Source organism: Cebus imitator, unplaced genomic scaffold, assembly GCF_001604975.1.
Source record: "Cebus imitator isolate Cc_AM_T3 unplaced genomic scaffold, Cebus_imitator-1.0 Scaffold229, whole genome shotgun sequence".
Lineage (NCBI taxonomy): Eukaryota > Metazoa > Chordata > Mammalia > Primates > Cebidae > Cebus > Cebus imitator.
The window spans coordinates 1475039-1489737 of record NW_016107544.1 but is presented as its reverse complement, the minus strand read 5'-3'; the positions used below and the strand labels follow the sequence as shown (position 1 = coordinate 1489737).

At 46.7% G+C, this 14699-nt stretch overlaps 1 protein-coding gene across 2 annotated transcripts in view; it reads right to left on the bottom strand.

The window, feature by feature from the left end:
- CEP112 (centrosomal protein 112) overlaps nucleotides 1–14699 on the bottom strand; it is a 646693-nt gene that overhangs the window by 50566 nt on the left and 581428 nt on the right. The gene's annotated exons all lie outside the window — the stretch shown is intronic.

Genomic DNA, 14699 nt, shown 5'->3' with positions numbered 1-14699 from the left:
CCCAGCTAATTTTTTGTATTTTTAGTAGAGACGGGGTTTCACCATGTTGACCAGGATGGTCTCGATCTCTTGACCTCGTGATCCACCCGCCTCGGCCTCCCAAAGTACTGGGATTACAGGCTTGAGCCACCGCGCCCGGCCCCCTTCTAAAGTTCTAATCTCTTCAGGATTCAAGGTGGCACAGGAGCAGCAGTGATGATGACGACAACCTGCAAACAGTAGCCATTACTTCTTGACACCTCCTGTGCAGCAGGTGGCACTGTATAAATCTGATGGGCGCCAGCAAAAGCTGACTACACATCTCAGACTCACCATGACCCAAACTGATGTCCTGGTTGTTCCTGTCAATCTGCTCCACCTGCAGTCGTCTTATGTCTTTTTGAGGAAACTACCTGCTTTGGGTTGCTCAGACTGATCTTTTTTTTTTTTTTTTTTTTTTGAGATGGAATCCCACTCTGTCGCCCAGGTTGGAGGGCAGTGGTGTAAACTTGGCTCACTGCAACCTCTGTCTCCCAGGTTCAAGTGATTCTCCTGCCTCGGCCTCCTAAGTAGCTGGGACTACAGGTGGCCACCACCACGTCCAGCTAATTTTTGTATTTTTAGTAGACATGGGATTTTGCCATGTTGGTCAGGCTAGTCTCGAACCCCTGACCTCAGGTGATCTGCCTACCTTCCAAAGTGCTGGGATTACAGGCACGAGCCACCATGCTGGCCAGGCCAATCATTTTGGAGCTGTGCTTGCATTTTCTCTGTCACAGGATACAACTCGTCTATCAAGAAATCCCATCACAGCTGATTTGACACCATGGGCTGTGACTGCACTGCTCTTCCAAATGCCTAAGTCGGCCCCTCGTAACAATAGTGATGTATTTGCTTCCCTTTGTTTTTTAACAAATCACAGAAAAGGCATTTTAGTGGTTCACTAACTCAATTGACTAAACAAAGCCACAAGACTATGGCTTCAGGTCACATCAGACTCAGCTCTGCAATTTTCTATTCTGTGAACTTGAGCCAATGCCCCCTTCGTAAGTTCACTATGGTTGCCTTACCCCATCCATCTCAACTAGGTTTGACCTAAGGATGTCCCGAAATGCTTCCACCTTTGCTTTACTTCTGTCTGCAAATCTCCCCTCCTCCACTTTCCACAATAACACAAGAGCTTGGGGATGCTTTGCATTGCGTGGGCCCTTAGGATGAAATTCCTCAAACTCTGTCTCCATGGTATTTATGGGCAGTGTCTATTCATTTCCTCAGGGATCAGACAGCAGGGATTAAATCTCATGGTGCCAGGGCTGGAGGATAGCTGGCTCTCAACCGGAATCTCTTCTGCCAGCACTAACGAACTCCATAAGGAAAAAGTCCACTTACGAAATTGCATTGGGAATTAAGCTGCTGACACATGATCTTTGCGGGAAACATTCACACCATGATGCCTTGGAAGATCTAGAGTATGTGTATGTTTCTGTGTGTGTATGTTGGAGGGGGTGGTGTCAAGGAAAACAGCAACCAAGAAGATGCTTGGGTATGCTTCTACCTGAAATTTTCCTAAGCATTCGTGGGGGTAGGGCATTGGGACAAACACTGGGGATCCTTCATGGTAGAGACCACATCATCTGTGGTGTGTGTGGGGACCTGCTATCATTCTTAGGTCACTCAGAAGAGATGTTGCCACTGAAGGGGGAGGGGCATCTGATTTGGATACATAGGTTGTAGATTTAAAGGCAATACTTGCTATGTTTTCAAAACAGAAGTTTAAAATGAAGTTTGACAAATTTCACCTTGGGCCGGGTGTGGTGGCTCATGCCTGTAATCCCAGCACTTTGGGAGGCCAAGTCGGATTGATCACAAGATCAGGAGTTAGAGACCAGTCTGGCCAACATGGTGAAACCCTGTCTCTACTAAATATACAAAAATTAGCTGGGCATGGTGGCGGGCACCTGTAATCCCAGTTACTCTGGAGGTTGAGGCAGGAGAATCATTTGAACCCCAGAGGCGGAGGTTGCAATGAGCCGAGATCGCACCATTGCCCTCCAGCCTGGGCAACACAGGGAAACTCCATCTTAATTAAAAAAAAGAAAAAGAAAAAAAAATTTCATGTTAAGCTCTTGTCCCCTTTGGTCATGATGATGACACAGTGAATGGTATAATAGGATCTTTGTTTAAACGGATTTGGTTATACAATGCTCCCTGGGATCTGGAAGTGAATGATGATGGATCCTAAAGTACTTTACGTTTGAAGAAATGACTTGTTCTGGAGTGGAAGTGAGGACAAGCTGGGGTTGGGGGTTGGAACTTTGAAGGGGTAGGACTCAGTTTTAGGGATTTTGACGAGAGGTTTATTTGCCAGCCAGCCCCAACTGTCTGCTCATCTTGGGACTCTGAAGATGTATTTTGTCTGGGTTGGGGTGATGTGTCACCCTGGAGGGGAAGAGGCAGTGCTAGGGTCAGTATAATGTGGGATAGGGGTGTAATATCCCCGTTCTGGAGGGGGAGAGACTAAACTCAGTGTGATGAAGTGTCCTCCCGAGGTTGCAGTTAGTCAATGCTGGAACCAGACCTGAAGGCAGCTCAGGCTCGAGTCAGGGCTGAGCCATGGTCTGCCCTGGTCAGGGCGTGCTGGTAAGAGGAGCAGATTCCTTAGCACCCACAGTCCCCTGGCCAGGAATGGGCCAGTCCCAGGCTGAGCTGTAAGTGAAGAGAGCAATGAGGAAGAGTCTGGGTTGTGGGATGCTGGTGCTGGGCGAGGGACATCTCAGTAGCAGGGGCCCTGGATTGAGTGCCTTCCTGTGTATTCCTGAGAATGCAGTGTTGAGATCCCGGGCTTGGCAGGAGGGGCAGGGCACCAAGGCAGAGAAGCACATGGGAATAGTACACAGCGTCCTCCTCCTTCTTATTGCCATTGCTCCTGTTGCCATGTATGGGGTTTACTCTGCAGGTGCTAGGTCCTGGCTTGGCATGATGGGCATCACTGCCTGTAACCCTACAGCAGCCATAGGTGGCAGGTTTTCTGACCTAAGGTGTGAGGCTTATGAGGGAGGGGGAGGGGACTGGAGGACAGTGCCTGTGTTTCTTTGCCGGCACCAAGGGCTGGCACACAGGACTGCACAGGTTCTTGTGAGAAGTGGACATCTGGGAAAGGCTCTGCTCAGGCTGGGGAAGGCAGAGTTAAGGATGTGTTTCATTCATCCCCAGTGCAAGGGGTAATGAGAGCAATAAAAGCATCTGCAGGAAAGAGGACACCACCTAGCAGCTTCAAGTTCAAACTGGACTTCGAAGCAGTGCAGACCCCAACTATTCATTCCTCTCCCATAGACAGCCAAATGGCCATACTGTGCAGGGCATCCTCCTACCTTCACAGATTTATTTCCCAGTATCAACAGCCAAGACAGGGACGGCCTTATGAACAGCTCATAGGAAACCTCATTACACCACGAGGCATCTGCTCCCACCCACCAGAAAAGGCTTCAAAGCGCCAACCAAGCCTTGATCTAGTGGCCACTTTAGGCACATTCCCTCCTCCCAGGGGACTTCCTTCTCCATTCTTTATAGGAAATTCTTGTAAAGCTCTATAAAGTCTAAAATGGGGGCTGGGCACGATGGCTCACCTCTGTAATCCCAGTACTTCGGGAGGCCACGGCGGGAGGATCACCTGAGGTCAGGAGTTTGAGATCCGCCTGGCCAACATGGTGAAATCCCGTCTCTACTAAAAAATGATACAAACATTAGCTGGACATGGTGGTGGGCACCTGTAATCCCAGCTACTTGGGAGGTTGAGGCAGGAGAATCATTTGAAACCAGGAGACGGAGGTTACAGTGAGCTGAGATCGTGCCACTAACACTCCAGCCTGGGTGACATAGTGACACTCCATTTACAAAAAAAAAAAAAAAAAAGTGTGAAATTGGAAGGGATTCTAACAGTGGTTCTCATCCTGGATGCACCTTTGAATCATTCAGAAGCTTCAAAAACATCTGCAACCCCAGCACTGGGCTTTTAATTTAATTGGTCTGCAGTAGGCTCCAGGCCTCGGTTGTTTTAGAAGCTCCTCAGATGATTTTGATGTGCAGCCCGGGGTGAGAGGCGCTCTGCCCTCTCCCTGAGTTAGTAAAGGTCTTCATTAGGCCCTGCTGCTTCTTTGAGAGATAACCTCTCAGACTGACTTCTTCTTCTGCAAAGAAAAACTAAGGGACTCTACCTCATAGAGCGGCCATGATGAGGCTTCAGGGAGCAATACCTATACAAGGGGCTTGCCCTCCAAAACCAGATTATTTTCAATCAGAGCTGATCCACACTTGAAAGCTTTCAGTTCAAAGTTTGCGCGTTTTATGTTGTTCAAGAAAAGGCCGGGCACAGTGGCTCATGCCAGTAATCCCAGCACTCTGGGAGGCCGAGACGGATAGATTGCTGAGCTCAGGAATTTTAGACCAGCATGGGCAACATGGCAAAACTCCATCTCTACAAAACAAGACATATAAAAATTAGCCAGGCATGGTGGTGCACACCTGTAGTCCCAGCTACTTGGGAGGCTGAGGTAGAAGGGTTACTTGAGCCCAGGAGTTCGAGGCTGCAGTGAGTGGTGATCGTGCAACTGCACTCCAGTCTGGGTGGCAAGAGTGAGATCCTGTCTCAAAAAAAAAAAAAAAAAAAAGGAATAAACATAGCCAGTGACTCAGGAACTGTCTACACCCTGCTTTTCATCTCTGTATAAACTACAGAAAGTGGGGCTCCAGGCTTATTCTGAAGGAAACCTGCTGCCTGACTTTCAAGGGTCTGGAAGCTGCTGACTCCTGAGATATAATTTGCACATTATGCTCTCTTGGAGCATTTTATTTCAAGCAAAACAAAAAGGAAATGTAACATTTTGAATCTGTCTTCAGCCACAGATAGACTCGAACTTGGAAAACAGAGGGCTCAGCTTCTCTCCTTGGCCGCCCGAGGAACCAGAAACATTCCATCCACATCGCTCCTCAGTTGTTTTTCCATCATCTCCAAACAGAAAATCAGAGACATCAGCAATGTGAAAGCCAAATCCTATGTGTCTGAGGCGTTGTGAAGGCATCCAGTTTTAATAATGTCCCAGTGTGGGGACATCTGGCTGGACATCAAGGATCCGTTGATTGCTTCACACTTTCCCCACCCATTGCTCAAGGTTAGCTACTTATCTGCTTCCTAAGATTTTGTCATAGAATCTTGGCATTCCAAGGACCCAAGAGATAGAGATCACGGGCTCACATAATGCAATCTCCCATCTCCTATTGCTTCCCTGACACCACTGCTCCAAGACTTACAGGAATGAGGGCCTGCTACCTTCACGAGCAAGGGAAGACCTAATCTCAGATGGTTACTCTAATCTCGCAAATAATGGGAATGGCTCCAGCTTCCTCATGGATCCCTTCCCCACTGCCCAGAGGAATCTCTCTCCACAGAACTGGGAGGAAACTGAGGGCCCAGGCATGGAAGAATTATTTGTGAGCAACAGTGAGTGAAGCCATTTGGAAGGGATGCCAGGACTTCCCTCTTGCAATTCCCACTCCATTTCTCAAACTCTTACCCAAGAGCAGACTCTGGCACATACCACTGTTTGGGACTCTGGCCAAGTGCTGTTCTTCTATAAAATGTCTTATCAGATGGTTTATGAAATTAAGCGTTGTTGCCGTATCTTACATTTCCAAACAGACACTGTTCCCAGGGCCACGGCGGACTAAGCCTTTCAACCCTTCTACATCCCAAGACAGACAAATTCCTGAAGAAATTAGTAGATGGACATTGGCCCAAGAGTGACCATTGTAGAGAAGAAAAGACTTGTCTCATCTCACCATAGGTTAGGTTAATGTGTCTATATTCCAAAGTGTGCTGTGGGTGTGTATTAGTCTGTTCCTGCACTGCTATAAAGAAATACCTGACACTGGGTAATTTATAAAGAAAATAGGTTTAGGCCGGGCGTGGTGGATCACGCCTGTAATCCCAGCACTTTGGGAGGCAGAGGTGGGCAGATCACGAGATCAAGAGATTGAGACCATCCTGGCCAACATAGTGAAAACCCATCTCTACTAAAATACAAAAATTAGCTGGGCGTGGTGGCATGCACCTGTAGCCCCAGCCTCTCGGAAGGCTGAGGCAGGAGAATTGCTTGAACCTGGAAGGTGGAGGTTGCAGTGAGCCGAGACTGCACCACTGTACTCCAGCATGGGCTACAGAGCAAGACTCTGTCTCAAAAAAAGAAAAAGAAAATATGTTTAATTGGCTCATGGTTCTGCAGTCTATAGAGAAGCATGGGTGGGGAGGCCTCAGGAAACTTACAACATGGTGGGAGGTAAAGGGGAAGCAGGCACATCTTCATGTGGCCAGAGCAGGAGGAAGAGAGAGCTTCTGATAACTCACTCATTATCACAAGAACAGCACCAAAGGAGAAATCTGCCCGAATGATCCAGTCACTTCCCACCAGCCTCCACCTCCAACATTGGTGATTACAATTTGACATGAGATTTGGGTGTGGACGTAGACCCAAACCATATCAGGATGTCAGGGAATAAGCAACAGAAAAGAGACTTTGAAGCCAAAATCATGGGTTCTAAACCTAATTTTAGTAACTAAAATAGGTAGCTGACCTTTGATCTCAGAAAAATTATTTTTCCTTAGAGATTCTCAGATTTCTCATCTGTAAAAAAAGGGGGACATTAATAATACCAGCTATAATGGTTTGTCCATATCTTTGGGAAAATTGACTTAATGGATAAAACAAGATTTTTATAATGATAAAGTCAAATGAAAGGGGGGTGGTATGGTTAATTCATAAGACAAGAAGGCATCATTATAACAAGGGGAATCAATTCTGGAAAGAAATGAAGGCCTTGGGTCAAAGAACAAAGCAAGGTTTTTTAAAAGTATGAAAGTAAAAGGAAGGAAAATGAGGAAAAGGCTTCTGGTTGGCCACATGTCAGTAGTGGACTTGGCCTCAAGTCCAAAACAATGGACTTGAGGGGTTGCAAGGAGCAGAAACTCCTCTGGACAAGGCAGGGTGGCATCACCAGCACATCAGCCCCATTCCTTTGCAGCTCTGAGCTTCAACTCTTTTCAATGGGAATCTGCTTGGATGAGGCCAGGCCACAGGTCACTGGCCCAGAGACTAAGAAGGGGGCTGGGTTGGCTGTGGTTAGAGCAGGGGCTAGGGGAAGGGCAGGTCCCCTAAAGAGATGCCATGAGTATAGCAGGTGTCTTGAGGTTTAACCTGATACAGTAACCAGAAAAGTATATTTAGCTTTAAGCTTCAGATACACATACAGGATTGAGATCAAAGTGGGTAGAACCGGCTGAGCGTGGTTTCTCAAGCCTGTAATGCCAGCACTTTGGGAGGCCGTGGCAGGTAGATCACCTGAGGTTGGGAGTTCGAGACCAGCCTGACCAACATAGTGAAACCCCATCTCTACTAAAAATACAAAAATTAGTCGGGCATGGTGGCGTGTGTCTGTAATCCTAGCTACTCAGGAGGCTGAGGCAGCAGAACTGCTTAAACCCAGGAGGCGGAGGTCGTAGTGAGCTGAGAGTGCGCCATTGCACTCTAGCCTGGATGACAGAGTGAGCATCCATCTCAAAACAAACAAACAAAAAAAAACAAAGGGGACAGAATCCATTCATTCATTCCTCAACAAACACTTATTGAAAGTCTACTTTGCTCCAATTCAAATTTTATATCTTTGCTTTCAAACAGCTCAAAGTTCAGGGAGACACAGAAATAAACTATTATCATACAGTGCACTAAGAGCTAGGAGACAGATGTGGACACAGCATGGCAGGAATCAGAGCACAGGTCCTTTATCCTGATGAGGTGAGGGCTGATACAAGCTGAGTCCCGAGGAATGGGTGGGCACTAGCCAGGAGGCTGCCTGGAAAAGGGAGCTCCAGACAAAGGGCATGGTATGTGACAATGCCACAAGGCATGAGGCACGTGGCCCCGCCAGGAAGCTGCAAGTCATCTAGCAAGGTAGGGATGCCTGTGGGTGGGACAAAAGAGGTGGCTGTCGGGGGTCAGATTCCTTCACTTGGGAAATACTGAAATTAGCACCTGCAAGGTGCTTGCTAGATGCCAGGCTCTGTCAATACAAAGATGGAAACAATACAACTTTGCCCTTAGTGAGTTTCGTCCAACTGGGGAAGACATCCAGGCATGGACAATATTGTGTGTGTAGGATGTGCCCACTGCCTGCTATGGACTCATAGAGGAGGTGTCTCAGATTATAAAGGATATTGAGTAGTATGGTATGGAGAATGGCCTTAAGATCAGCTAGAGCAGGGGCTAGGGGAAGACAGAGGTTAAGGAGTGTAGGCAGGAGAGTAAGAGGGTGAGAGCTGCGTCCCCAGAAGATAGGCTGGAGGCAGTGGGGAAAAAGGACAGCAGGGCAGAGGCTGCTGAAGAAGCTATCGCAATAGTTGAGAAACAGCAGAGGCTTAGGCTACGGTGCTGACGGTGAAGATAAAGGAGAAGAACCAGAAAGCTCTGTAGACACTTGAACTTGCAGAAGCTGAGAACTAATTAAATGTAAGCATGAAGGGAAGAACAGGGTTCAAGCATCTGCTGGGTTTCTGATGTGGGTGACAAATAAAGGGGACAAGATTAGTCCTAGACATTTTGAAATTCAGTCGCCCACTGGGCATGAGGGTGGAGACATCCAGTAGTTAGTTGAAGAAATGGCTCTGAGTTCAGAAGAGAGGACTGAGTGGGTGCCATAGCTGGTGGGTAGAAGCTGAACCCTGGATATGGAAATAATCATACATGGAATGAGGTCTGCAGAAACCAACAATTAGGGAAAAGCAGAAGGCCGGGCACGGTGGCTCACGCCTATGATCCCAACACTTTGGGAGGCTGAGGCGGGTGGATCCCCTGAAGTCAGGAGTTCGAGACCAGGTTGACCAACATGGAGAAATCCTGTATCTACTAAAAATGCAAAAATTAGCCGGACGTGGTAGCGCATGCCTGTAATCCCAGCTACTCGGGAGGCTGAGGCAGGAGAATCGCTTGAACCTGGGAGGTGGAAGTTGTGGTGAGCCGAGTTCATGCCATGCCATTGCACAAGAACAAAACTCCATCTCAAAAAAAAAAAAAAAAAGAATAGCTTCAAACGAACAAGTGTTTCCTACAGTGAAATGAATTGTTTTGGAAAATAAAAATTTTACCTTTTCACTGGAAGCATTTAGCTGATTCAAGACCAGCAGGTGGTGATACAAGGGACCATCCAGGAGCAGCCTGACTTGGATGCCGCTTTTCCATCATCTATCAAACCCTGCCCCTCTGTCCTGGGCCTCATTCCACAAGGGACTGAGCCAGAAGTGACCTTAAGGGCTCCTGGCAGCCTAGAGATTCTATGAGCCTAAAAAGTTTCTAATTAAGAGCATGCAAATGTGGAAATCAATACTCTGCAAGCTTCACCTGTGGGCCAAAGCCTGCCGCTGTCTGTTTTTGTCAATAAAATTGTACTGCAATGCAGATATACACAGTCTATGACTGCATTTGCGCTGCGACTGCAGAACTGAGTAGCTGCAACAGAGACCATATGGCCTGAGGCTGAGAACATTTGCTATCTGGCACTTTACAGAAAAAATTCGCTGACCTCGTCTCTATATCCCTGAGATAGAATGGTTGGAGACATTTTTGGAAAATGGTCTTGCAGTCTAAACTACGTATCTAGTTGAGATTTCTCAGCTTATCTTAGATTTAGTGTACATCTTAGGGAACCTGAATTTGTGACATACAAAAAAAGAGTCAAATAGAGACTCAGATCTGGAGCTGTTGAGCACACCCAGCCACAGGCCCATGTTCTATTAGATTCAGGCTGAGTTACAAATACAAACTGTGGGCACAGCAAACTTTGCATACTTTTTTTTTTTTTGAAACAAAGTCTTGCTCTGTTGCCAGGCTGGGGTGCTATGGCATGATCTCGGCTCACTGCAACTTCCGCCTCCCAGGTTCAAGCGATTCTCTTGCCTCAGCCTCCATAGTTGGGACTACAGGCATGCGCCACCACGCCCAGCTAATTTTTGTATTTTTAGTAGAGACAGGGTTTTACCATGTTGGCCAGGATGGTCTTGATCTCTTGACCTTGTGATCCGCCCGCCTCAGCCTCCCAAAGTGCTGGGATTACAGGCGTGAGCCACCGCACCTGGCCTGCATACTCTTAAAGTAGAAACAATGAAAATAGCCAAAGGAGTCTGGCAGCTTCCCTCTAGATGCAGGGGCTTTCTAAATCACACAAATTTGGGTCAGATTGGATGGAAGGGAGTTCTAGCCAAATTCAGAGAATACTTGCCCCTCCCGTGTCTATGGCTAACAGTAACGCGGATAAAAGTTCTGGCACAGTGTCCAAAATCTGCCCTGTACTGCAATCTAAGAGGGTCGGCTCAGCCATATATCTATTTGAGATTTCTCAGGTTATCTTAGATTTAGTATACATCTTTGGAAACCTGAATTTGTAATACAAAAAAAGCGCCAAATAGAGACTCAGACCTGGAGTTGTTGAACACACTCAGCTACAGGCGCATGTTCCATTAGGTTCAGGCTGGGTTACAAATACCAACTGTGGGCACAGCAAAGTTTGCACACTCTTTTTTTTTTTCAAGACCAGCTTCTGGTAGGTGTGTATAAACAGCTAGCCCTACCTTTCTGACCCAAGTTTTCTCTTCTCTGTAACATCTGATTGGCGGTTTTCAGCAGAAAGCGGCCTTTTCTTTACTCCCATCAAGTCCCACTGAAGTGCACGCTCCCTTACACTTGAGAATATGAAGCGGAGCCTGCAGCTATTCTGACGGGGCGGCACCCATGCAGGGCTGGGAAGGACATGCACTGACCTTGTCGACACTAGTGTTTCTCCAGTGGAACATGCTGTTCTATAAGGGGGACAAGTTCTCACTCGTCCTTAAACCTGGAGCATTACAGCTACTCTTTGAACTCTCAGGTTGGGAGACAGCACTTCTCCTGGACTCCTGTTTAGAACCCTCTTTGGAAACATATTGCTAAATACTATACATTACAGGTGTTCACATAGCACTTTATTTTTTCTTCTAGACTGTGAGCTCCCTGGGCACGGGACTTCTGCCCAATTCATCTTTGAATTAGTGCCTAACACATAGAGGATATGGATTGAATATACACAGAATGAATCATAGAATCTTTTTTTTTTTTTTTTTTTTTTGAGACGGAGTTTCACTCTTGTTACCCAGGCTGGAGTGCAATGGCGCGATCTCGGCTCACCGCAACCTCTGCCTCCTGGGTTCAGGCAATTCTCCTGCCTCAGCCTTCTGAGTAGCTGGGATTACAGGCACGTGCCACCATGCCCAGCTAATTTTTTGTAGTTTTAGTAGAGACGGGGTTTCACCATGTTGACCAGGATGGTCTCGATCTCTTGACCTCGTTATCCACCCGCCTCGGCCTCCCAAAGTGCTGGGATTACAGGCTTGAGCCACCACCCCCGGCGAATCATAGAATCTTAAACAAATTTTTTTTTTCAGATGGGATCTCACTCTGTCATCCAGGCTGGAGTGCAGTTGTGCAATCACAGCTCACCACAGCCTCGCCTTCCTTGGGCTCAGGTTATCCTCCCACCTTAGCCTCTTGACTAGCTGGGACTATAGGCATGTGCCACCATGCCCAGCTAATTTTTTTTTTTTTAAGAGATGCAGTCCCAGTATGTTGCCCAGGGTGGTCTCAAACTCCTGGGTTCAAGTAATCCTCTTGTGTCAGCCTCCCAGTGTTGGGATTACAGGCATGAGCCACTGCACCTGGCCTGAATTACTGAATCTTCTTCTTCTTCCTTTTTTTTTTTTGGAGGCAGAATCTCGTTCTGTTGCCCAGGTTGGAGTGAAGTGGTACGATCTTGGCTCACTGCAACCTTTACCTCCAGGTTCAAGGGATTCTACTGCCTCAGCCTCCTGAGTAGCTGGGACTACAGGCAGGTGCCACCACACCCGGATAATTTTTGTATTTTTAGTAGAGATGGGGTTTCACCATGCTGGCCAGGCTGGTCTCAAACTCCTGACCTCAGGTGATCCACATGCCTCAGCCTCCCAAAGTGCTGGGATTACAGGTGTGAGCCACTGCACTGGGCCTCACTGAATCTTAAAATCTGCTAAGTAGTGGCCACCTGGACAGGCTATATCAAAGGGAAAAAAAATGGCCTTATTCCAACTAGGGTCAATCACTCTTCAGCGGGGCTGGGAGAACTGGGAGAAACCCATCTCATTAGACAATTATGACTGTGCCCAAATTTGTGACTAGCCAGTTTGGCAACACTAGGCATAGGCTCTGTATTCATCTGCCTGGAGGATGAATCTTGGATGAAAAATTAAATGAGGCATGTTATTCTTATAAAGCAAAGGAAGGAAATGAGGAGTCTGAACATGAGCAGTGTATTAGTCTGTTCTCACGCTGCTCTAAGGACATACCTGAGACTGGGTAGTTTAGGACAGCGTTTTAATGGACTCACACTTCCACGTGGCTGGGGAGGCCTCACAATCATGGCGTAAAGCAAAGGAGGGGCAAAGGCACATCATCTTACATGGTGGCAGGCAAGAGAGTGGGTGCAGGGGTGCAGGGTAATTACCCTTTATAAAACCATCAGATCTCAAAAGACTTACTCACTATCACAATAACCACACAGAAAAAGCTGCCCCCGTCATTCAATTACCTCCTACCAGGTCCCTCCCATGATTATGGGAGCTACCCTTCAAGATGAGATTTGGGTAGGGACACAGCCAAACCATGTCAAGCAGGCTGAAAAATGTTCTCTGGGTTGGAGAATGAGAAAGGGAGCTGGTGACAGCTTGGGCAGATGAGGTAAAGTACACCATGCCATGTAGAGTATGCAGCCCCCACAGTGCTATGTGGAAGGCACTGTGCCCTCTGTTGGGGAACATGGCCCAGTCTGTCACCCAACTTCTCCTAGACGGTGTGGGTCACTTCTTAGCCAGTCCTGCCCTCAGAGTGATACTAAACTGTTGATGAAGGGTATCTGCCAAAGGAGCAGCCACATGGGTCACCTGCTAAGCTGATCTGAGGAAAGGAATCTTCCAGACACGTTCTTGGAAAGTCCTTGATTCAGCAAAGGCCATTTTCTCTGACTCCCCAACAGTTCTGCTTTCTCCACCGTTCTTATGTTATCAGAATGAAAAGTTCTACATGTTTTGTCATTATAAAAATTGGAAGAAGTGAATGCAACAATTCTTGGTTCCAGATTCACTAAATAAAGACAAACAATCCTCCACAGCCTAATTTGTTACCAAGCTAGTAACAAGTTAAATTATTCTTATTTCTTACAGGCACCCTGTTATAAATGGAGATTTTATTTGTAAGAAGCCTATTTCATAACCTTAAAAACACCAAAAGTAGTCTCAAAAATAAATTAGAAAGCAAAGCAACTACGTTCTTACACAAATACTTAGTGAATGTGGAAGGACAACAATCAAATTAAAAGCTAAGTCAGAAACGTTCCTTTTTTTTTTTGAGATGGAGACTCACTCTGTTGCCCAGGCTAGAGTGCAGCAGCACAATCTCGGCTCACTGCAACCTCTGCGTCCCAGGTTCAAGCAATTCTCCCTGCCTCAGCCTCCCAAGTAGCTGAGATTACAGGCGCCCACCACCATGCTCGACTAATTTTTGTATTTTTTAGTAGAGATGGGGTTTTGCCATGTGGGCCAAGCTGGTTTTGAACTCCTGACGTCAGGTGATCTGCCTGTCTCGGCCTCCCAAAGTGCTGGGATTACAGGCGTGAAGCCACCGTGCCCAGGCTGAAATGTTCCATTTTGAAGTCTTTTCTTCATGGGCTGAACTGGTTGAATTTTCTAAAAATATGAACTCAATGATATTGGACAGAAAATATTATCTCCATATCAGCATTTTTCATTGATCCAAGGGCCTTGGAACTGTGTTTAAAATTAGAGTCATCTCTAGAAAATAGTTATGTGGATTTACTGTGCATAGGCGATCTAGAAATCCATTGAATGGTAACAGCAGTAAGAAAAATTCCCTTGCCTCTTTCATTGACTTTTCTGCACAATTCTTTGATGCTTCTGAATAGGTTTTTAAAGCTTTCTCTTGTCTGTTGACATCAAGCCAACAAGTTCATTTTTGGAAGTGATGAAACACTGCTTTGGTGGTGCTAAAAATGTCTACATGTTATCTGGTTAGAAGAGAATTGGTTCTAGGCTGGGCACAGTGGCTTGTGCCTGGAATCCCAGCACTTCAGGAGACTGAGGGGGGTGCAACAGTTGAGGCCAGGAGTTCAAGACCAGCCTGGCCAAAATAGTGAAACCCTGTTTCTACTAAAAAATACAAAAATTAGCCAGGCATGGTGGTGTGTGACTGTAATCCCAGCTACTCAGGAGATTGAGGCAGGAGAATTGTTTGAACCTGGAATGCAGAGGTTGCAGTGAGCCAAGATCATGCCACTGCACTCCAGCCTAGATGACAAAGCAGGAGTCCGTCTCAAAAAAAATTTTAAAAATTTACAAAAATTAGCTGGGCATTATGGCATATGCATGTAGTCCCAGCTACTTGGGAGGCTGGGTCAGGAGAATCACTTGAACATAGGAGGCGGAGGTTGCAGTGAGCCAAGATCGTGCCACTGAACTCCAGCCTGGATAAAAGAGCGAGAATCTGTCTTAAAAAAAAAAAAAATTCTTTTGCTCAAAATACTGCTTGATTCTGAGACATATG